Below are 24178 nucleotides of genomic sequence, written 5' to 3' on the forward strand. Positions count from 1 at the left end.
TTTTTTTTTTTTTTAAGATTTTATTTATTTATTTGACAGAGAGAGAGATAGCGAGAGCAGGAACACAAGCAGGGGGAGTGGGAGAGGGAGAAGCAGGCTTCCCGCCGAGCAGGGAGCCCGATGTGGGACTCGATCCCAGGACCCTGGGACCATGACCTGAGCCGAAGGCAGACGCTTAACGACTGAGCCACCCAGGCACCCTTAAGTTATTAGTTTTTAAAATCAGTACTTTTTAATGGAAACAACCTGACCAAAAATCTGTCACAGAATTTTGAGACCCATTAAAACAAAAGTTTAATGAGGAAAAAAAGAAAAGAAAAGAAAATGGTCTTTACTATGTCAAGCTATTCGTTTTCCTAATTAAAAGTTCCAGGATGTGCTACTTTTTTTTTCTTTTCCCTTCACATTTGAATTTAGCTGTGGTAATAAAGACATACTTCTCAATTAAAAAGTATAAGGAACATGAAAGATAAAAGATCATAAAGATCAGGAACATGCTGTCATTCTTTCAGGGAACCCCTCCAGCCAGATAATTTGCTCTTCTGACTGTTGCTTTTAAGGTGGCTCATCCTCAGAGCAAGTGGACCCTGAGTGCCAGGGTGAATGGCTTGTGGTATTTTCTCTTTGTGAAGATAAACCAAAATCCTAAAGGAAAATACTTTCTATACTGTTTGTAGGGTTTATCTACAGTGAAGGAAAAAGTAGCCATCCATAGGGGATATAATATTTAAGGTTGTTGATAGAGACAAATGAAGTAAGAAAATATTATTCTTTTTCTTAAAAACATATTTAATATTTTAACTGACTCTTAGAAAAGATGACTGATTTGGGGTAAGCTTGCTATCCTCTGGCATAGTTAAGCCATCTGTAGTAATTTGTTAGAATGGGGAATGCTAGCATTTATTGAGTCCTGCAGTGTGCCCGGCACTTTCTGTAAATATTCTTACTTAATTTTCAGGAATTCATCATATGAGAGTGGGTATTCTTATCATTATTCGAATTTTGCAAAGAGACATCCTGAAGCTCAGTGAATTTCCTAGTAAGTAGAAGCTGCAAGGTTCACATAATCTTTCTGTTTTCTGGATAGGCTATACCACAAACACTAGATTGCCTTGATGGTATTGTCTTCTTCGCTTAGAAGGATGAAAGATAAATACTGAAAGAAACAGAGAAATAGGCATTGCTAAACACCTAGGTAACTTAATTACTAGGCGAGCCCTACATTTAGCTAAGGGGGAAGAAGATCCCGTGATCCTCATTTTTGGAAAGACGTATAATTTTTTTAGACCAGAAGAGCTTATATATTCATATTAATTAAACCCTCTGTATAAATACTAATGTTTTAAGAGGTTGTGAATGAAAAGATATGCATAAGACATGACTCATAGCCTTGAGGTATATAGTCTATACTAGACTGGTATCTCAATATAATACAAGTTTTGAATTACCTTCCAATTAAGTATAAGCTTTTTGAGGGGTGAAGACTATGTTTCTTTTTTCAGGTTTAAACTCAAGTAACATTTATTGGATACTTGGAAACCTTTCTCATAACATAATAAATAAATCACTAGCCTCCTGCAGAGTAGTTCAGTAGTTTTGGAAGGCAATGTGGTCTCAAGGGAGAACATAGACTTTGGAATCAGAACAGAGCTCAGACCTCATCTGCTTTTTAGCTGTATGGCTGATGAGTCATCCTCTCTCAACTTAGCTTTTCTCATCCCTCAAATAAAGATAGTAATGGCATTGGTATGGAGATTGCATATAATACTCTTAGTGTACTACTTATTAGCACACTAATGTATAGTAGATAATAAAATATTCTTCTCTTGGTTCTCAATGTGGGATAGAAAATGATAAGTACAGTATTAGCGCAAGCTTCAGAGTGAGATACTACATCCACCTAGGGTACTTGCAGAGGGCTTCCTGAGGAAATGGATGCTTGAATTGAACCTCGAAAGATGACAGGATTTGGACATAACAGAGTTGGGACACATGAGTATTTCATGATCTATGAAGTGTTTATAGAAAGGCTATTGGTAACATAATGGAGGACCTCTTAAACTGGTTTGATTAAAGACACAGATCTGTCACTCAGGAGGATGATTCTTATATTGAACCTTTGTAAAAGCTGAGAGCATGTTATTAAATCTCAGTAAAAGTATTTCTGCTAGATGCTGAGAAATTAGAGGCTGGTTTCACTGCTGTCTGGTGATCTTAATACAGGGAAAGAGATTAGAAAATCTAAATGAATGTTTACTCGATACATGTGTTTGGATTTTCCTTTAAAATACCAGGTATCCAAAGAAAGTTGGTGGGGAGTGCTGAGATGAGATCTGTTCAGAGTTCAGTTTTCCATTGAGTGCCAGAATGCTAACTTTTAGGTCAGTGCCTCTCAAACTCTTTATGTTTGCCCCACCTTTTGGCTATTTGAATTTTTGGTTGCACACATAAAGGGTTTAAGTTGAATCCATGGAAGTTATCATTGCAAAAATCACTTGGGGCTCCAAGTGATGACGGCCCAACTTCAGTGTTCCACTTGTTCTAGTGCATTCACACAGTCTTTCTTTGGTTTTACCTGTACTTCCCACCTGCAGCACATTGTGCCTTTCTCAAAGTCATATGTGACCTACTCGGCTCAGGGTACCATCTGATTGATGTCATGGTGATCATCTTTCTCCTGTTGCGGCAAATATATATTTACCCTTTGATCAAAATTTAAAGAACTGTTTCAGAAGAGTTCATGAGATACTAGACAATGTAGATGTCCTAGATGCCTAGCATCCCTAAGGCAATATTCCATTCTTTTTCCAGTAGTTTATGCCCCAGGACACAGCATAATTTTGTATTTTTATGTTGTTTTTAAACTTTATACTGATTCTGTAGATGGACTCCCCTTTTTAAGGCTTCTAATGTGTATCTTCAGCCTAGCCTTCTCCCTGAGCTCTAGGCCCTGATTTCCCAAGCGCACTAGATCGTACAAACACAGTCATGTTTGAAGCATCTCAGTCTTTGAAGTCTCCAGCACTGAGCTCCTGGTCCACCAGCCTGCCCCAGTCCAGCCCCTCCTGCAGTCTTTTCTGTCTCAGATAATGGCAGTTCCATTCTCTTAGTTGCGCAGTTCAAAGACCTTGAGGTACACAATCTTTGGCTCCTTTCATTTTCCTCATACCTATGCTGTTGGCAAAAACGTTTGGCTCAACCTTAAAAGTATATCATTTCTGACTATCCCTACTGTCACAGCACTGAGCCACACACGCCATCACCATCTCTTGCTTGGATTATTACAATAGCTTTCTAATTGCTTCCCTAGCTTCTGTCTCGGGCGCCTGGGTGGCTCAGTTGGTTAAGCGACTGCCTTCGGCTCAGGTCATGATCCTGGAGTCCCGGGATCGAGTCCCGCATCAGGCTCCCTGCTCAGCGGGGAGTCTGCTTCTCCCTCTGGCGCTCCCCCTCTCATGCTCTCTGTCTTTCATTCTCTCTCTCGCAAATAAATACAATCTTAAAAAAAAAAAAAAACAAAAAACCTAGCTTCTGTCTCAGAAGATTGAATCAGTGTCAACAGAAGCAGGGGGAAGAAGGGTCACTGTTTAGGCCAATATTTTCCCTAAAAGGACTTTAAAATTCTTTCAAGCCCCTGGACAAAATTTCTGTTAACACCTCATAGAGTTTCGTGCCCTAGATTTGGAGAGAAGTGATTTTTTTTTCTCTCTGTGTACTGTCGACCATAATGTAAGAGCTTCTCAGTGTGGCCCCTGTGAATGTCTGACTTGAACAGCCTCTTGATGGACAGTTATCCTTGGTATCCTAAATATATTACTAATCTTAAAGTAATGAGAATATTACGAAGTGCACTCACTACCTAAAGTAACTGGAACATAATTTCATCTTCTTTTTAATGATTTAGAATGAACTTAAGAATTTGGAACTGCTGCAGGCTGATCATTAGAAACATCAATTATCATTGCATAGTAAAGGAAGTGCTGGTTAATAGAGATTTCCAGTTGTGTTAGTGTCAGAAAAAGCCGCTTTCTCTCTTCTAAAGTTAAAAATAGTGTATTAAACCTTCTTGGTCATTTCTCCTTGGAAATTTGGGGCAAAAGGTGATCTACAGATGTTATGGTAGTATGTTTTGTTGTGGACTCACTAGCAGTGATGGTTGACTGGTCGATTTTATAATTACTTCCGAAAGGAAAGGTCAGTAATTGAATTTTGCAGGTATTTTATTTGACTTGAATATTCCTTACTTTTTATTTTATATTTATTTCCCAACCCTGTAGACCTGAGGCTCTTTCTGGTTTAGTGGCAAAGTAAAAGTTACTAATGAGAATGTCTTTGGGACATAATTATGTAGATTTAAAGGAGTTATGTAGTTTTAATTATGCCCCTTAGCTAGTGTACTTGCATATTAAACTCATTCATGTCTCAGTGTATTTCCCTCCGAAACTTTGCTTTTCTCAGGCCTTAAATTACTAATCAGCTCATGGGTGTACCCGAAGGTTATGTTGAAGCTAAGCTAAGTTGAAGACTGCCAAAGAATGTGTTTAAACTATTAATCCAAAATATACAGAAGTTTATAGTTTAGGAAAAATGGCCCATGGGCTTATAGTGTTCTTTGCTGGATTCATAAGAAGGAAAGTCCCAGCATTGTTTGTGTATATGTGTTTCCTCCCTCTCTCCTTCCCTCCTTTCCTAAACAAAAACACCTTTTGGTTGTAATGTGTTGAAACATGTAATATATTGTTTCCCTCTGGCTATTTTAGTAAACTGAGGGAACTTGGAAGTAAAATAATAATAATAGATATTTTTAATTTTTTTTACCTCTGCTTTTTTGGCTTGTTTACTTTCATTAAAAGCTTCTAGATGTAACGGGCTACTAAATCTACTAAAGGTAGCAACTACCTTGAAGGTATGAAGTGATTTTATTCACTTAATATAGAAAAAAGTAAACCCTACTTTGTGGGTGGTTTTATTTTTATTTGTGAGAAGCTAGCATAGGGAAGTCCATGGTAAAGTCTAAGCAGTAGCCTCAGAAAATCTTTTGAGGCCAGCTTTCCTCCCAAAGAAGCAATAAAAATATGGAATTTAGAACAGGAGTAAGTGACCTTTCTTTGAAGGAGGAGATAGTAAAAATTTTGACTCTGTGGACTGTATGGTTTCTGTTGCACTTACCCTGCTTCTGTAGCGTGAAAGCAAAAGTAGGTAATATCTAACCAAATGGACGAGACTGTGTTATTATTGACAAAAACAGGCAGCTTTCTGAATTTGTCCTGTGGGCTGGACCTAGTTTACAGACTCCTAATTTAGAACACGGATTCCTTAATTTTTTTCTTTGTTTTCCAGCCTGACATTCATCAAACGCCTTTTGTGTGTTTTAGCTACTTTTATATACTTTTAGTCAGTGATCTTCACAGTGGCTTATGAGACGGATGGAGAAAATACTTCTTAAAATGTTTACATTATGAAAAATTTCAAACATATGCAAAAACAAATCCCCACATAAGTATCATCACCAAACAATTAGTAGTGTTTTCCATATTTCATTTATTTATCACGTTTTATTTGAATTTTATTTATTTTTTTAATTCATTGTATTTTAGCTGACATATTTTATTTTATTTATATATATATTTTTTGAAGACTTTATTTACTTGTCAGGGAGAAAGCACAAGCAGGGGGAGCTGCAGGCAGAGGGAGAAACAGGCTCCCTGCTCAGTGCTGGGCTCGATCCCAGGACCCTGGGATCATGACCTGAGCCGAAGGCAGACGCTTAACTGACTGAGCCACCCAGGCATCCCTAGCTGAAGTATTTCAAAGTAAGTTTCAGACTATGTCCTGTGATGTCCGCATACCTTACTATGTATGTCTAGAAAATATGGGCATTTTCTTACATAATTGTAATACCATTATCTTACCACTTGGCAGAATTAACAATAAGTTTTTGATAACATCTGTTATCCAGGCCAAGTCCACCTTTCCCCGGTTGCCTAAAAATATATATTTTTAACACCCAATTTGTTTGAACCAGGACCTAAATGTTAGTCATATGTTACATTTGGCTGTTGTCTCCTAAGTTTCTTCTAGTAATGCTTTACTTAACGTCCCCTTTTCTTTCTTTTCCTTTTTTGTTTGTTTGTTTTCAGTCTGTAGCTCCATGAAGCAATTAACCAGTTCTATAGAGTGTTTCACATTCTAGATTTGTTTGCTTCCTGTGGTGTCATTTGTTACCATATTTCCCATTTTTCTTGTAAGTGAAGTTAGCTGTAAAGACTTAAGTAAATTTAGGTTCAACCTTTTTGGCAAGAGTTCTACATAAGAGATACCTTGTTTTTTGTATTGTGTCCTATCAGGAGGCCTATCAGTATCCAGAGCCTCCATTGTAAAGTTCCCCTTCAACTTTTCATCTAATGTTTTTATCCACTGAATCATCTTTCCCAAATCAATTATCTTATTTTCACTTCTATGCTTACTGGCTGGAATTCTTCTCAAAGAATGTTCCCTAATCATCTTGGGTATGTTACCCTGAAAAATACGGTTCCTAAGGAAGGTGATATTTTTGAATCTCATTTTATAGATTGGGATTGAGTCCCAAAAGGTTAAATGAATTGCTTGAAGTCATAAACTTAGCTCAGAATCAAAACTGAAGTTTTAATACCAATTCTGGTTATCTCGGATGCAAACACCAGTGGGAGCCAGTGGACTGGCATCCCAAGTTTTTGGTTCAGAAGTTAAAGGATGAGAAGTAGGGTGATTTAGGATAATTCCCATTTCCTTTCTGTCTCTTCCCACCGCCTCCTCTGAATAAAGAGAGTAAGTTTTATCTGATAAACTGCAGAGGTAGTTTTCTAGAGCAATCGAGTGCTTAGGAATCAAATTGCTTGGATTCAAATTCCTGTTCTTACCACTTAGCAGCTATAACCTTGACTTTTGCCAAGTTATTTAATCTTTACATGCTCTAGTTTCCTTGTCTGTAAAATGAGGATCCTAATAGTATCTGTCTTAAAGGTTGTTGTAAGAATTAAATGAAGTTGATACAAGTAAAGGGCTTAGAATAGTGCCTTGCATATAATAAGCACTCAGTATCATTTAGCTTTTCAGAAATAGAACTTTTTCATAGCTACACTTTTAATTCTACTAGCCGTCCAAACCAAACATTTAAAATTACATAGTAATTGTTTTCCTAAGAGCATGCTGTTGTTCTGTTGATGCTAAAAGTGATTGTAGGTCAGTATTTGGTGGTCTTACGTGAAAATCTAAGAAATAGCATGAATCTAAAGAATGAAAGTGTGGATGCTGCATTTCTGTAACAGTTGTAACTGCAGAGAAACCTTGTTTTAAATTTTTAGTTACATACATAGGATTAGTTATTTAGTGAATTGGTGGATAGTGGTTGAAAAGATGCATGTAATTTGAATGCTCTGCATTTTAGATTTTTTTATGTTTGAATTTCTTAATGTGAGGAAAACTTTTTTGGAATCTTAAAGCTTTTCTCTGAGCACAGTAGGAAATGCTATCAAATGTATTGTCATATTTTCAACAGGACATAAAATACTTTATTGTGTAGTATGTGGGAAAAGCAGAACATGCAGTGCCTTTTTTCCCCTTATCCATTTCCTACTTGTTAGCGTGAGAGATGGTATCACCATATTTAAGTTGTGTTTATAATCATTTCTTTGTCATATTTGCAGGACTTTTAAAGACGAATTTTAAAGGATCTTTTCAGCAGAGTATTTTCATCATTTTTTAAAGCGGTGGAAACCATAATTGTAATTTTCCAGATGTGAAATCTGCTTATAACCTTCTCATTTTGCATTATTTTCTTACAGTTGGCATTTTAAGACTGCGTGAAAATATGTATATGCATTTGATTTGATCATAGACCATTCCTATTTGTTCATAGGGATTTCTTCTTCAGTTTGTTGTACAGTGTTAGGAAAGGTTTTTCACTGTTTATTACTTGAGGTGTCAAGTATCTTTTGAGCCATATTCAAAAGGACAGTTTGCTGTGGGTATGTGTAATACCTCATTTAAGATTTTTCTGAGTATTTGAAAATGCTTTGTATTCGGCCATATGAATCAGAATGGGTGCAGTTAGTCCCATTTTTAGATGTAGACATACACAGACACATGTGTCTGTGACCAGTAATGTGATTCGTTACGATGTGACCCAAATGCAGTAAGTAACTTGGTCTTATTACTGTAAGGAGTTAACTGTTTTTATCAGTCTTCTCCCCCATTATTTATATGAAACCGTATCACCTAGCCGGAGGTAGGAAGTGATACCATGGGCAGAACTACAGGTTTGCAGGCCTGTATTAATATTTTATGAAAGAAAACACTGTTTATTCACTGAACCAGCTTTCCAGTATTATTTGTTTACTACATGCTCTAGAATCTGTATTTGCAAATGAAACGCTATTGTAGAATGTTCTGATTAAATAGAATAAAATTAGGAGCAGTAATCATAGCTTTTTAATTTAAACAGTTTCGATTTTCAAATAAAGAAAAATGTATTACTTTCTATTCTTGCAAAGACATTAAGGGAATAATAAAAATGGTGAACAACTATGTGATTAAATGTGAAGATTGGGAAGCTCTCAGAGTCTTCAAGGAGGTGTGCCTGTCAGGTACTTTGATGCAGATACATGTCTTTTCAATTTCTGGTAAGGCTCCAGTGTTGGAAAGAACGCTGGATCTGAAGGCCAGCGGTCATAGACAAGGCTCTTGCCTCTGTCTTGGGAGCTCTGAAAAACAAATTACCATTTTGGGCTTCTGTTTCTTCCCCCAAAGGGAAGGAAATTATACCTGCTTTTTTTTGTGAGGATCAAAGGTTAAGTAAGTTTCCTGGGAGTGAGAAATCTTTCCAAAGTACAGATTATTAGTGCATCAAAGTTAGGATAAACCATATTGGTTATGAGAGAAAGCACAGTGATGATTATTTGGGTCTATTAAGATTTGACTAGATTCGTTTTATCATCTTGGTCAAGGGTTTCTTGGTAGGGGAAGGTCATACCTACCTTCCCCAAGGTATTTCTGTGCCTTCATCTGTATGTGGGAATAATAATCACTATTTTGCATTGGTTCTTGTAAGTAGCAGCAATGTCTGTCAAGTGCCCAGTGCACTGCCAGGCACATGTAGGTGCTCTGTGCATGGTAGCTGTTGTTGTCACTTGCTTTAAAGAATTATTGATAGTTAACGAATACTCATTTCATGCATAATAACATGTAAGAAAGTAATGGCCCTTTTGGTAGGAGGAGGAAGTTGTGAATGTTAACAGCATGTGGCATTTGTGGAGAGTGTCAATTTCTAATAATTTTCTTTTTTAAGGTAATAGGACTAATTAAAATCAGTGTTGCAAAATTAAGTAAAAAATGAAACCAAAACATTGATAATTACGTAAATTTCTAAGCTTATATTTAATTTATACTTAAGATCTTTCCTTTCTCTCTGAATACTCTCATCTGTTTTCATTACTCAGACTTTTTTTAAAAAATAGAAATTGAATATAAACTTGAAGAAGTAAAAGTATAATTAAATGAGAGAAATTTATCTATTGAAGTTCAAATCCTGCCTATGAAATCTAAGGTGAATTCACAAACCTCCAGCTTTCATTTCAGTTCTCAGTCTTTGGTTAACTCTCTTAGTTATTCTTGCCCGTTATTTCCTTGTGGATGTGGAAATGAGTTGTGTGTGCATGGGAAACCATCTTTTAGTTGGTTAACTCACCATGGCAGGTGCTGAGCCATGGTGGCATCTTTAAGAAAGGTAATGGAAGGGAAACACGAAGGGGGGGAAATCGGAGGGGGAGATGAACCATGGGAGACTATGGACTCTGAGAAACAAACTGAGGGTTCTAGAGGGGAGGGTGGTGGGGGGATGGGTTAGCCTGGTGATGGGTATTAAAGAGGGCACGTTCTGCATGGAGCACTGGGTGTTATACGCAAACAATGAATCATGGAACACTACATCAAAAACTAGATGGACTGTATGGTGATTAACGTAACATAATAAAAAAATCTTTAAAAAAAGGTAATAGAAACACTTGTCTGGGAAAATGTTGGGAATTGAAATTAACTGATGTGAAAGAGCTGTGTATAAGACTTTAAAAAAAAATCTGTTTTATATAGGTTTATATAGTACAAGCCAGATGCCTTTGTTTCAGCTTTTCGGTTTGATCCTTTGTATTGTATGGTGGAAAATGATTTCTTACCATTTCTTTTGTGATCATCTAACAAATGTCTTTAATTTCCTTACAGAATTCATGAACTTGATCATGTTTTCCTACTCAGTATCAGTAATCTTGGCCATCACAATTCTCTATGTTTTGAGGCTTTTTCTTGGTTATAAACAGCATTGTTATTCTAACATTAAGAAAATTTTTCTAATTGTTAAGTACTTGGGTATTTAACAATGGAATAGTTGATTCCTTTCTAGGAATTACTGAAAAGGTTTTAAGTGGCTTTCCAGCATGTCCTAGATGAACTGTAAAGCTTCTTGCCAGCCTTCTGCTTATAAAAACTGCAGTTCATTTAGGGGAAAAATAAACCTTGTACTCAACATATTTTCTGTAATTGAATTAATTGCATGATTGGAATTAAAGCATTGAGAATTTTGTTTGAAAAATGAAAAGCATTAAAAATTTTGTTTGAAAATCTTGTCCTATGTGATAATTAGGAGCTAGGGTGTACTACTATGATTGCAGGTTCATATTCTGTAATTCACAGTAGCCACTTATGTTCTCAGAATGTCCAATTTCATGATGGTTTTTGAAGACTTGTAAAAAAATGTTGTGGGTGTTTTCGTTAGCAAAAGTGATTCCACTTTTTTTACTCACATAAAGTAGATCTAATCTTATAACAAAACATAACTTTGGTATAGTTATTTGTGTTATATACAATGTACATTTCAAATTGGATAGTATATTGTAGAAAAAAATAAGTGACTATGATGTCTACTTCTCAGTGTGGGAAAATAGGAGGAATAACCATACTTTTAAAATATTTCTGTGTACTGGTCAAATTTTATATTTCAGATCAATTTGATGTATATTGCACATTAATTTGATTTAAAAAACCCATTTTCACAGGAGGTACTTTAGAATTATCCAGACTTGAATTCAGATCTCAGTTCTACCACTGACTAGATGTACAGCCTTTATTGAGGAAGTGACTTTATTTCTCTGAGCCTCCATTCCCTTATTTGTAAAATGGCATTGAAGCTATTTTCATAGTGTCATTAGGACTTAAGCAAAATAAAAAATATAAAGCTATAATAATATATGTAAAAGGGTACCTAGAATGGAGTAAGTACTCAATGAAAGAAACTGTTACTGAGGTTAGAAAATAACTTTTCTTTGCCAGAAAATAAACCACAAATTTTGAGAGATAAATTCAAGATATGATTTGATTTTTGGAATCACTGTTTCATGAGCTGTGAGAAGATATAGTTCATATCAGTTGTCAGTTTTTAGCAAGAGATTTGAGGAAAGTGTATACGTTTCTTATCTTCAGATTATAAAGCTGAGGAGCATTTTTTTTTTTAAAGATTTTATTTATTTATTTGAGAGAGAGAGAATGAGAGAGAGCACATGAGAGGGGGGAGGGTCAGAGGGAGAAGCAGACTCCCTGCCGAGCAGGGAGGCCGATGCGGGACTCGATCCAGGGACTCCAGGATCATGACCTGAGCCGAAGGCAGTCGCTTAACCAACTGAGCCACCCAGGCGCCCCGAGGAGCATTTTTTTAAATTGAAGTTACCATCAAACTGGCATCGTTCCTATAATTTTTTTGCCCACAAGATATTCACAGTGGCAGTTTACACATAGAATTTTATTGGAAAAGAAAATCTATTTGATTTACATAATGATAAAATAATAAAGAGTCCTGGTGTCCCTCTAGTTGTCTTGTATTAAGGTATTAAAAACCCAGTCAAAAATACATGAAAGACATTTTCTCTCTTTTTTTTTTTTTTTACCTTTCAGTCATTCCTCTTTAGAAAACTTGTCATTTCTGTGAAAAGATTTTGCATAAACTTAGTTATTACGTTATTACTCTTGACTTTTAAGATGGCAAAACCAGAAATGACCTATCTTCTTTAAATTATTATTAAAGTGAGAAAGTTCCTACATATAAATAAGGCTATGAATAAAAATTATGGGTTATTTTTCCTCTGTGATCTCCCTACCCTATTATTAGAACAAATAGCAAGGAATGCATTCTCAAGTAAGAAACACAGTGAAAACCAGGTTCACAAAACCAGACATTGTTTTTGGAGATTCCAGCAAATTCGTCATTATTAGCTGGGTTCATAGTTACTAAAGACTAAACTTATAACCTCATCTCCTTAGGGGATGAGTAGAAATGTGCAGTGCCCATGAATGAACTCTGAGTCACCAGAATGGAGCCATCCTGATTTATATGTAATCTGTAGAACTTCAGTCACCCCCGTCCTGCCTCTGTGTGCCTCCTGGATGTGTTAAATTCTTAACGTCTTGCTTTGTATTTGTTGAAATGTTTCTTTATATTGATCTTATCATTTGTGAATATTCTGCATCTCTAACTAGAGTCTTTAACACCTAGATTTTCTTTAAACCATGCCTTTTATTTTTTGCCTTCTTTCTCCAGTGTCCAGTATAGTACTCTAAAGTCTGTTTCTTTAAGGAGAAAAAGTTTAATTAATGAACAAGATGCTGTCAGTGTAGTATGGCAAAACGAGAAGAAAAGGCAGATTAAAGCTCCTTTTTACTGGGCTTTGTTCAGTCCCCAGTTGGATGGAGTAGCGTTGAGTATCAGCAGCCAAAACCATGGAATTTGAGAGTACTTGAAGGCTCAGCCGAGAGTGATGGGTTTTAGTGCATTTTTTTTCCTGAGTGGAATTAAGGTGACTTTCCTTTTGCACATTGTGTCACCTCAATTTAGGAGATAAACAGCTTGTGCTTGTTGGTCAGGTAGCTTAATTTTGCAGGTTTATGGGACGTGATGTTTTCATAACAGAAGGGAGGAGTAGATAATAATCCTTTGAACCTTTAAAGAATTGAGATTTAACAGTTCATTATACATTTATATGCAATTTTTTTGTGCATACCTGTAGAATTTAATTCATAATTTTTGAAGATCCTCACTGTCAGGGATAGTGGGCGTAAGGCAGAGAGGTTTAAGGGGATAGAGAGAGGTCCCTGCTATGACAATTCACTGTCTGGATTGGATTTAATACAGCTAAGGAAGAGAAATCCAAACCATGTGACGGGGGACGTTCATTCATTGCTTAACACAAGTCAGAGCAGCATGTTTTGTGAAATTTGAATCGTTTAGTATTCTAAAATAAAGCACATTCTTTAGCATTTATATAAATCATCTAATTTACCTCTTTGGTGAAAGAGTTCTCGTTATCTGCTACGACTTCGGTTTCAAAAGTGATAGTGTGCTTTTCTTTTTTTAAAAACAAATTAGGTATATCAACTTGATTTGGGGATTATTAGTATTCAACAAATTACTCTTTAAAGAGGCACATCAAAATACTATTATTCCTGTAATTTTACGTGTGCTATGTTTCTCATTACTGTTCTGTTCATTTGTATGCTCTATAGGACACCAGAGTCAGCTTTTGAATTTTAAAGAAAATTAATCTACATATTAAGTGGCTAGTAGACTTGTGATCCTAGAAGTTGTCATATCAGAGCACCATGCTTGGATTTTCACAGCTATCCCAGTTTTATTTTTTATTGTTACCTTGTCACTTAAGTCATTAAGTTTGAATTAATGTATACTAAGACTTATTTCAGAAACAGCTTTTCTTTGTAAAACAGAATGGACAATGATAATTTCTAGTAAATGCATAATTTATGATGTGATAAACTGAAAAAAGAGCTACTCAAGAAATTTTTTGTAGTAGTATGGTAAGTTTTGAAACATTATTCATATGTCTTTTAAAGATAATATTGGGGGAGTGCCTGGGTGGCTCAGTTGGTTAAGTGTCTGCCTTTGGTTCAGGTGGCTGCTGGGATCCAGCCCTGCATCGGGCTCCCTGCTCAGCGGGGAGTCTGTTTCTCCCTCTGCCCCTCCCCTCTCTTGTGCGCTCTCTCTCTCTCAAATAAATAAATAAAATCTTAAAAAAAAACTAAAGATGATACTGGGTGTGTGTGTGTGTTTCAGGAGGAGAGGTATTTCACATGATAATTTATCTAGGTAACTTTCCAGGTAAATTTTAAGCAATTGGATTTTTCTTCAAAAGTTTTTAAATGTGGTATAACATAGAAAAAAGTTAAATTAAGGGGGGGAATTCCCTTAATGTAATTAGATACCGTAGGGCATACCTGTACGTACACATGTATATTTCTCTATAGCTGCTGATAGAGACAGGTTGTAATCACTTGAGCAGAAAAGTGAACTTGGGGACTGGGAGTTCATTTCTCCACCCTTCTGCTGTGGCATTAGAGAAATAATCCTCCTGTTCCTCAGTTATTTTAGCTATAAAATGGTGATTGTAGTACTGAAGAGGATATTGCAAATCTTTTCAGTCAACCGCTTCTATAATTTACAAGTGGTTACCTTTAACTTTCCAATAACTGCTTAGAGGAAATATTAGGGAAAGGTAATTATTGGCATCACTACCACACCGGTAAATGTTTATTCAGTGCCTGTAATGCACTAGGCAGGAAGCGGGAGCCCGAGACCCTAGGTGACTCTAAAGGAGCAAGGACCAGCCTTGGTTCCCTGCAGTTACCAAACTCTTTTTCTAAAACACAGTAAATTTTCTAGCTTACATCTAGGAGACTGTGAAATGAAAAATTATAGTGTATCATTCATTCTACGAGTATTAGGTGGAACCATATGAAAATACCATATATGTAGATCAGAAATACGTAATGTCATGGCAGTTGCATCTGGTCCCATTTCATATTTACAGAGCCACTGGCATGTGTCAGGCATTGTAGGAGCTAAAGGCATAGAAATCAACAAAATAGACATAATCCTTGTCCTCATGGGGTTTGCATTCTCATGGGTTCTCCAGCCAGACCTCTCTTAATCTAGTACAACCACTGCCTACTCTGCATCTCCACTTGGATGCCAGATAGGCATCCAAACATATTCAAAACCAAGTTACTGGTGAAAAACAGTGCACCTAGATTTTACTTGCTTTGTAGATAGAAGTCACAGCTAGTAGGATCATGAATATATGACTTAGCCCAAGACCTCTCTTTTTCTGTGTCTATCAAGATAATAGAGCCAATAAATAAGGCAGTAATTTTTATAGCACCAAATGGTGATTTTTATCTATTGAATTTTAAAATGTACTCAGACATGAAAATGGAGCCTGGTAGACTGCTAAACACAACTATGATGTATTTGCTCTTTCTAATACATTGCAACAAGCTATTCTGTATCCTTCACTACGTGTGGTAAATAGCTGAGACGTGTTACAACTCAGTGAATGTGCTCTGAATAGGGAATCTACAGAGCTAGATTGGAGTTTCAGATTTGGTATTGAGGAAATATCCATCAGGAAATATAAGTTAACTTTTTACATACTTCAGTGATGTGAAAATAAATGAGATAATAATTACCAAGTGGTTTGAAAATTCATTCTTGAGGGATGAGAGTTGTTATAAAAATATAGATAATAGTTTTCATATTCATAGTTTAATGTAATCCATGTGGCTTTTGTTTTTGTTTTTCTCATTTAAGATACTAGAAAATTTTGTTCCGAACAAAAACCAAAAACTTTGTTTTGGAATGTATCAAACTATGCGATTTAGTCTTTGCTCAACAGGCAGATTGAGCCTCAGCAGGGGAGCCAACTGTTCTTTTTTCTGTGTTCATTATGATATAGCATTGATATATTAATTTTTAAATCCTCATGAATGAATATATAAGACATTTGTTAGGCTATTGAAAGCATCTTTTAGTATTTAAAAATAATATGCTTTAAATTTTTGTCAAGGTGATGAAATTGAAAAAAAAAAAGCATTTTCCTGGTTTGTCTTGTCATCCTTTTTTGTTAGCATGTCCTTGATGTATATAGTTCATTCGAAAGACTAGCATGGCAAAATAAATTCTGTTTCTTAATGAGATATCACATCAAAGTTGAGAAGCAAGTAGATAACCTGAAGCTATACAATAAGTTTACATAGCCTTCCCTTGGTAGAGCCATCTTCCTGCATTGCTAAGAACACAGTCCATCAATAATTCAATTTAGTTATAAGAAAGCAGCCACTTTGCTTTGAGACTTTAATTCCGATTCTTTATCATAATTCGCAAGGTGAAGTAACCTATCCTTACTGTGGTGCCTGTGAGTAACTTATCAGTATAAGGGGAAAATATTTCTCCTCTGTCATGAATATTTTATTATTTCTCAGATAGTTCCCTGGAGTTTGATATGCAGCTCCTTTGTATTAAGTAATAAATTTATAAGTTGGTTATGTATAGGTAAGTGGTATAATGTTCCAAGGGAAAAAGCCCACTAAGATAAATTCACTTAAGTTTTCTATACTAGATAACTTTGGAAATTCTTTTTTTTTTTTATTTAAGATTTTACTTGTTAAGTAATCTCTACACCCAACGTGGGGTTTGAACCTACAACCCTGACATCGAGAGTCACATGCTCTACCAACTGAGCCAGCGAAGAGCCCCTGTACTAGAAATCTTTGAATTATATGAGAAAAAAATGATGCCTGTTGACTTTGAATGACCCTTGTAACAAATCAGCCTTCCTTATACTTCATACTGGGAAGTATAACAGGGTGCTGTTATTTGTAGAGTTTGGCATGACTTGCTAGATGTTACAGTAAATTAAAATGGCTTTACTTAAATAGGTAATAATTTGCCTTTAATTATTATGATAGAAAGCCTTTGCTGAATACCTCAGATTTTAAGCAAATTGAAAATTACCACTAAGTTCTGAAAATAGCTTTTGCTATTTTTACATGTGTTTATCATAACATGGTAGAAAGTACATGGACTTCGAGCAAGTCATAAAAAGGTTGCAGTTTGGCACCCTTCACTGTGTACATTTGAACATTTCACTTAATCATTTAAAATCTCAATTTTCCAGACTGTAAAATAAGGATAACCATACTAATTTTGTAGGGTCACTAGGACAATCAAATGAGATCATCTGTGTTATGCCTAGTCCATTGCCTGGTATATAAACATTTTATTTTGAAAAAATTTTAGACTTACAGAGAATTGCAAAAATTGTACCCAGAGTTTCATATGCACTTCACCTGGCTTCCCCTGAAATTCATTCATGTCTTAACGAACTGTTATACAATTATCAAAATTAATGAATTAACATTGGTACAGTATTAACTGGAGTCTTTATTCAGATTTCACCAGTTTTCTCACGCATGTCCTTTTGCTGTTCCAAGATTCAATCCAGGATTGCACATTGCGTTTAGTTGTCGTATCTCCTAAAATGATACTGGTGACATTAGCCTTGATCAGGTGGTTAAGGTGGTATCTGCTGGGTTTCTCTACTGTAGAGTTAACTATTTTCTCCTCAAAATGTCTTGGGGGAGATACTTTTAGGCTATGTAAATATTCTGTTTCCCCACTAATTTTAGCATCCCTCAGTGGATCTTACCTGCAACTATGATTAGTATGGTGTTCTAATGGTTATTTTCTCTTTCCCTATCCTTCTACATTTATTAATTGCAATCCTTCTAGAAGGAAAAGCTGTCCCTTCTCCCCCATTTATTCATTTTTTCAGGTATTTATATCAGTATGTACTCATGAACATCTTGTGAATTATACATTTCATTCTATGAGTTATAATTCCATGCTATTATTGTTTATTTTCTTGCTCATATTGTTCCAACTTTGGCCATTGGGAGCTCTTTCAGTTTGGTTCCAGTGCCCTTTTGACATGCCCCATCCTCTTTTTAAGGACCTCTTCTCTGGTACACAAAATGCTCCAGACTCATGTTGTCATTTCCCTGCCCTAGTCTTAGAATCAACCAGCTCTCCAAAAAGCCTTGTAAATCCCTAAAAAATAAATAAGTAAATAAATTTGCCACCCTCACCCAACGTACATTTTTCTAATTTTTGATATATTTTGTGTGTTTCCCTTTGATCTCCTTTAGATGCAGCCTTAGAGAATTTAGTCTCACCAATTGGGAACTGTTGTTTCCTAATCTTTAGAAGAGAGACAAAACACTTGCCTACAACAGGAGGCAAGAGATCTTCTCTTTGTCCCCGAAATTGTAGAGGAATAATCTAGCTTGTCACTGTACATTAAAACTTTATCTCATGCCATTTGTCATTTCATGTCATGATATATTTTTCTGTCAGTTACTGCTAGCTTTTAAAAGGGATTTTTTTCTTTTGGTCATCTGTTATGTAGCCAAACTTAGATGACTAGAAGATGACATGTAATCTAATAAGTGACATATCTCACTATATTATTGTGAATTTGAGAAAATCATTTAATCCTTTTAGCAGTTCATTTTTAGAGTTATTTTGGAGCTGATTTTGTAATTATGATGGAAGTAAAAGTGTGCTAAAGTTCTTGTCTGTTCTGTAGAGAGTCTGATTCATTTTTGACATTGATAGAAAAATGTATTTTAATATGCTATGAGTAACCACTAGAGGGTGGTCATGGGTAACCAATTACCCATTTGCTATTTATTTAAAACATTCTGACACTGAAAGATTGACAGTAAAGATGGGGAGGGGAATACCAGCAAGCAGAATCAAAAAATTGAGTGATAGTATTAAACAAAATAGCAGTACAAGCAGAAAAGGATTAAACAGGACAAATACATGTTGATAAAAGGCATACACAACCAAGAATATGTGACAATTCTGAATCTTTATCCAGAAACGTATTGAAATATATCAATATATATCAACATTTGAACGTCTATATAAAAATATATTTATAAAGATTTGTAGGATTTGGGAACTATATTTTAGCGATTATCTTGGTAGCTCTTCAAAACCATAGACCTGTTACATATATATACTGGGCTGTAAATGATATCTTAAAATGTCTCTTTAAAATTCTATCATAGTAGAAATTTAGTTCTAGAAAATACTTGCTTTGGATTAAAGTTGCCATATAAGGAAATCTAGAAGAGCAAACTATTAAAAAATTTGACAGAATGTCTGAGAAGATGAATAAATAGGATGAAACTAATCTGGCAGAAGTTAAATAAATTTACATTTAATTTTTACTTCAAAATGTTTGTAAAAATCAATTCCTGTATCTGTAAAGAAGAGGGAGCCTTTCCCTTGGAGATTAGAAGCTCTCATCAGCTAACTATTGTGTAGTTCTTTGATTGTAGGCTCGGATGATGTTTTCAGTTTGCTTCTTTTGTTTTCAGCGAGTGAAAAGACCAATTTATTCAAGCTGAGCCAACTCATCTTGGACTAGAGCATTCTACATCAGTCAGCCTGCTCCTGTGGTTTTCTGGTGATAATTTGTTTTATGTTGGCTCTTCCCCTACCAGTGTGATAGAGATTAAATTGCTCACCTCTTAGGGGTTACTAAATTTAGTTTTTTAGGCTGTAAGAATGTGATTCAGTAAATGCTTTTGCTTTAGTGAATGAAGGATTGTCTATGGTTTCTGTCTTCAAATTTCGGAAAATTGTATTTGGAATCTTAATACATTTGCATTCACTGTTATGTTAGTGGCATTCATATCAGTGAATAAAGTAGACTTTTCTAAAACAAGCATTCCGGGGGAGATGGTGAAAATTCCATCATTAATCTGACCTTTCCTTAAGATCAGCACACTTGGCTGAACAGATATCCAGTTAAAATGTAAGATTACCTTTTAATTTACCAGGCGGCAGCCCCAGACCATATCCTCCAGATGGAATTGTTGAGACCTCTATTGAAACATGTTAAACAGTTACAATGTGTAGTGATAGGAATTTGCTAAATCTCCTTGTTGTTCAAAGTTAACATTGTAATAAATACAAGATGAGCCTTCAGTCCTCTTGTGGGGATGGCCCAATGAACCTACAGTACAAGAAAGACTTTTAACAGTTAAGACTGGTAAAGATTTAGTGAGCAAATGCAATTTGCTGGGCCTTGTGCTAGGCAGGAGGTTTACAGAAGTGAATGAGAGGTGCCTGAAATAGGCAGTGCAGGGACTAAGGTTCTTTGCCTACCTCCCCTGAAACTTAGACTCTCATTCCTTGCTTTTCTGTGTATAATAATGGCTGCACTAGATGATGTCTAAAGCCTGTTCCAGCTCTTAAATTTTGATTCTGATAAGGAAGCTAAATTTGCCAAAGCTCCAGATTGTTAAATGAGTTGCCAGTTAAATCAACAGTGGTGTGTCCTGCATGCATTTATGTCCATTTTCATACTTTCTTTTCTCTGCTCTTTGTATTCCAGTTCATTGTCATGTCCCCAAATAGATTGTAGAAGGAAGAATATCAAGTGTGCCTAGTAATTTGAAAGCATGTGCAAACACTAGTTCTTCATTCCAGTAATATCTAACTTTAAATTTGCCATTTTTTATGATTTTAAAATCATGGTAGATTAAAAACCAGGTAAATCATGCGAATGGCTCGTTAGAGTTACTATTTCCTTGGAGAGTAGGTACTTTTCTCTGGTTTTTATTAGAATCAGAAGTATTTTGTTTAACTCTGGGTCAGTGTGACTTTGTGCTGGCCCTGGAGCGGCTGAGAGCAGAGAAGTAGCCTACAGCTGAGTGTTTGCCATGGATAACTGACACTTGCCTGTATTTACTTACTCATTTGCTCCATTTATAATTTTGTAGTATTTTCTAGAAAGTAGAAGACTAGGATTTTAATACCAGCTTTTCTACGAAGTAATTAAACTATTCACTCAACCTCTTGAAACCTTAGTTGGTTCATTTATAAAAGAGAGATATCTACCTAACTTATATACCTTACAGGTGGTATAAGGTCTAAGGATTATCATTTTGTCACTGCTACAGATCTATAGAAATCTAAACTATTATTTTTGAGATATCACTATTACTTTATTTTTTATTGCTAATAGCAGTAGTGCATTTGTACTAAATTGCCCATTAGGAATTTAGAAATGATGTTCTTAACATCTGACTGAACAGGTAACAATTAGAATGATGTAGATCACACACAGTCCCAGGTCACAGGTGACCCTCAAATCTTGTTTTCTGAGTCGTTTGGGTATAGCCCTTAAATATGAAAAAGACAAACCCACTAGCCCACACCCCACCTGGATTCCTGAACCAATAGCTTTCCATTTTCCTCTGATGCTTATGGCAGGTTTTTTGATATACAGATGATCTTTGATAAACACTGGCTTTACTGAAAGTGATCTGCTTAATCAGTTACCTTATATAATATAGGATCAGTCCATTTAATACTTTTTCTGTGGATTTTGGCATTTCACTGTTGTTTTCTTTTTTTAAAAAAACAAATACCTGAGTTTAAATCCGGTCTTACCGTATGCTAGCTCTGTGACCTTGGGGAGGTTACTTAACCAATCTGTGAAGTTCCCTTTTAAAAAAATTCTAACAAAGTAGTTCGATCAAAATTTTAAGATTTTAGCTTGATCCTGCCGGGGGGAAATTTGAGGGAAAAAAACCCAGCATACCTTGGGGTCTAGAACTGAAAATATTCTCCATAAATTCAGAGAAGGGGATTAGGGTGTGAAGATGGAAAACGTGTCCCACTCTTAACAGTGAAACTGTGGAGAGGAGGGAAAAAAATGAGCAGGGTGTATGTTAATCAACGTCTGTTTTTCTCTCCTAAATCTGTCTTATGCCAGTCTAATTTACGAGCCCCACCTGGAGAATTTAAGAATAAAGAAAAAAGATTTGTTTTTTGTTTTAAAACAAAACAAAAAAACTAATATTGAATATAAGTATATCTCTGAAGGATAATTGCTTTTTAACCATTCTCACTTTATTGTACAAGCTGAGCTTGACCATAATGAATGGCAGTTTTTGTTGCTTTGCTGATGGGAATAATAATTCATCTTAGGCTTTTCTTGTTAGTAAAGACTTTCTTCCAAGGAAGACCATACTTTTTTTTCTAGGTAATTGAATGTTTACATCATGGTCTCTGAATATATATACTCATGGCTTCTGAGTAGATTTGGCTGTAATACTTTTAAAAGTATAATAAGATAAGGTCGCTAGACCCTGGGTAGGACTGGTGTAGTAGGTAAAGTTGTAAGAGACAGGAGCAGGATAAAGATGTGCCTACTTTATAATTTTTCTTGAGTTCCTTTGGTAACATAGTGCCCCTGAAAGTAATACCGCTGTCTTTGGCAGAAACGCACATTTGTGTGTTGCCAGTGCCATGGCTGGGATGTCAGGACTAATTTGGAAGGTTGAAAACTGCAGCTCACCCACCGTAAGACCAGTGTCGATTTTCTGGGATTTGCCATCACTGGACAGAATGGGATGGAACCCAAGAAAGTGTGTTCTTTTCTTGGTTCTCCCTACCTCTTTGTGGTTTAGTTTGAATACGTAGAGATAGTCCTTTGAATTGTAGATGTGGACACCTAGAAAGTATTCTCTAAGAAAATGTCAGCGAGCCTTCTTGTGGAACTATAGATCCCAACAGTTATTTCTTATTGCCCTTCCTTGAGGCATTGACAGTGACTGGAACATTCTAAGTACCAGACCAGAAAGGCGCTGATAGCACCAGAATGCCTAGAAGACCATACCCCACTTGTCCCCTTCCCTGCCTGTGATCAGTTGCTGAACACGTACCGACCCCCACCTGAGATCATATGCTCTCTCTGCCTGCTCTCTTGCACGTACCCCCCGAATCTCTCTTTAGAAAACTTGAGGTATCCATCTTACCAAGTGGAGAGGTTGGTTGTTCAGGCTTGAGCCGGCCACCTCCCCCAGCTGCCAGCACCCGAAATAAATCTCTCCCTTTCTCTTTTCCAAATCCTCATCTCTTGAGTTACTGGCTTCTCTTGCGACAAGTTTATTTGGAGTTTGTTCCACAACAGTGGTGGCAGACCGAGCCCAGCAGCTCTGCTTTTGATTTGCCCAGACCCCTGGAGATTGCCTGGGATGGAGCAGTGGGCTGGAGCAGTGGGCTGCAGCAGTGCCCCAGGGCTTCTCCATTTATTTCCTGAGCTTCTCCATTTATTTCCTGAGTTAGCGGCTTGATAGATAACTTCAGTAACAAAACATCTCCCAATCAGGGTGCCTTCTGTACGATATTTCGAGTTTTCTAGGTTGAAAACTAGAGACGGCAGTTTGTGTAATAAATACACGAAGAGTCTAAAAAGCAGGGTTATAGTAAGGGCCACATTTTAAACATACATACATGCAGGCAGTAAATAAATTGGAAAGAAGAGGGCGGTGAAATAAACCAATGTTAGCTTTTTTCCCTGTAGAGAGAGTAGTTTTCTCTTACTTCTACAGAATAGCTGACCCAGAGTCTTCTGATGAACATACAGAAATCTTGTATCTAACTAAATTCACTTCATACCTAAAAGTTTTCACAGAGATTGATTATAGTTAATGTTTAGGATTAATGAAACAAGCAGAAGGTATTCATAAGAGATGTTTAACTGGTACTTTGAACATTCTTGTTTTCACCAATAAAAGTTACTTATTTTGAAAGTTTTCTTTTAGTTGGAATGCCATTTGTTTTCCTGGTTGTGTGCTTGTGAGCAGATAGATAGGTAGTTAGGAAGCCATAAGCTACTGATTGCTGAAAACTCCAGCAGGTCGTCTTTAAAATAGAAATTGATAAGCAGATTCTAAAATTTATATGGAAATGCAAGGACAAAGAATAGCCAAAATAATATTGAAAAAGAACAAAGCCAGGGGACTTAGATTATCTGAATTTGAGACTTAACTCTAAAGATTTCCTGATTAAGACAATGTGCACTGGCAAAAAGATAAACGTACAGATCAGTGGAATAATACAGTGTCCAACAATAGACCCACACATTTATGGTCAAATTTGAAAAGGGTACCAAAGCAATTTATTTATTTTTATTTTTAATTGAAGTATAGTTGACATACAATGTTACATTAGTTTACTGTATACAACATAGTTACTCAACAATTGTATACATTATGAAATGCTCACCATGATAAATGTAGTCTGTTACCATACAGTGTTATTACAGTATTATTGACTGTATTCCCTATGCTGTATTTTTGATCCCCGTGCCTTAATTTATTTTATAACTGGAAATATGTACCTCTTCATCTCCTTCACCTATTTCACCTATGCCCTCACCTC

The 24178-nt window shown here is 36.0% G+C and overlaps 1 protein-coding gene across 1 annotated transcript in view; it reads left to right on the forward strand.

Moving 5' to 3' along the window:
- PRIM2 (DNA primase subunit 2) overlaps positions 1–24178 on the forward strand; it is a 258314-nt gene that overhangs the window by 176643 nt on the left and 57493 nt on the right. The gene's annotated exons all lie outside the window — the stretch shown is intronic.

The sequence above is a fragment of the Leptonychotes weddellii genome, chromosome 8 (genome assembly GCF_054177405.1).
Source record: "Leptonychotes weddellii isolate Sample4059 chromosome 8, ASM5417740v2, whole genome shotgun sequence".
NCBI classification, from domain to species: Eukaryota; Metazoa; Chordata; class Mammalia; order Carnivora; family Phocidae; genus Leptonychotes; species Leptonychotes weddellii.